The following is a 1166-nucleotide window of genomic DNA, read 5'->3' as shown; positions in this document are numbered from 1 at the left end:
GCAGCGGCTGCTGCTTGTTGGAACGGGCAGGGACGGTGGGTCCCGCCACTGGTCCCACCATGATGCATGTCAAGCATCTACACCGTGCATTTGATGGGTCCCCTTTAAAAATGGGTCAACCCCAAAAATAAGCCGTACACGGGACTCAGGTGGCCCACACCATTATATATATATATATATATATATATATATATACATACATACATACATACATACATATATATATATATATATATATATATATATATATAACAAAAAAGTAGAAATCTGATCATGAGATATGTGTTGTATCCAAACCGTCCACTCTTTTGGCGAGTTTGTCTTAAGGCTTGAGAAGAAAAAAAAGATAGATCTAACTATCAAGTGGGCCACACTACAAAAGTAACAAGGATTGAACGTCTACCATTGGAACCTTTTGGGTCAGAAGTTTTGGACCAATATGAAATTTGTTTTTCTCCTTAATTCAGGTCTTTGTGACCTCATGAACAGATTGGAAGGAAAATAAACATTAAGGTGGGCCTTGTAAATTGTTTAATGGTGAAATCATTATCTCCACTACTGTTTGTGGTGAGTCCACATAATCTTTGGATATGATTAATTTTTGGATAATGCTATAAAATGATCTAAAAAAAATAAAAAAAATAAAAAAAATAAAAATAGATGAACTGTGTAATGTGACAAATACATCACTCTAGGATCCATGAAATTTGATCTCCTTGAACCTTTCGTACAACTCGGAGCTCGAGTATATAGAATTACTTGCTAGGGTCCACCTGAAATTTTGATGCATCTGAAAACTTGGTCTGGCCCCTCAACCAAGTCGGACACACATAATAGATGGACTAGATTTATGTACTATCTCTGTGGGCCCAACAAATGATTATGAATATTCAATGGAGGGTAACCCTCTCAACTTGTGTGTGGTATGGCCCACTTTGATGCAGGTGTTATGCCACTTAATCCACCATGGCTATGACATATTATATACTTAAGATCCTTATTGTTTATCTATTTTATCAACCCTTTTGACGGTATGTTGTTAAGACTCAGGCCCATCCACTAATTAGATAGTTGTACATTATGAAATAATGTAAATTGAACTCTCATCACTAAAAATTTGTTATGGGCCATCCTGGCGATGTATTAGATATTCAACTCGTCCATCC

This window comes from Magnolia sinica, chromosome 9 (assembly GCF_029962835.1).
Source record: "Magnolia sinica isolate HGM2019 chromosome 9, MsV1, whole genome shotgun sequence".
NCBI classification, from domain to species: domain Eukaryota; kingdom Viridiplantae; phylum Streptophyta; class Magnoliopsida; order Magnoliales; family Magnoliaceae; genus Magnolia; species Magnolia sinica.
This window is presented reverse-complemented; position numbering follows the sequence as displayed.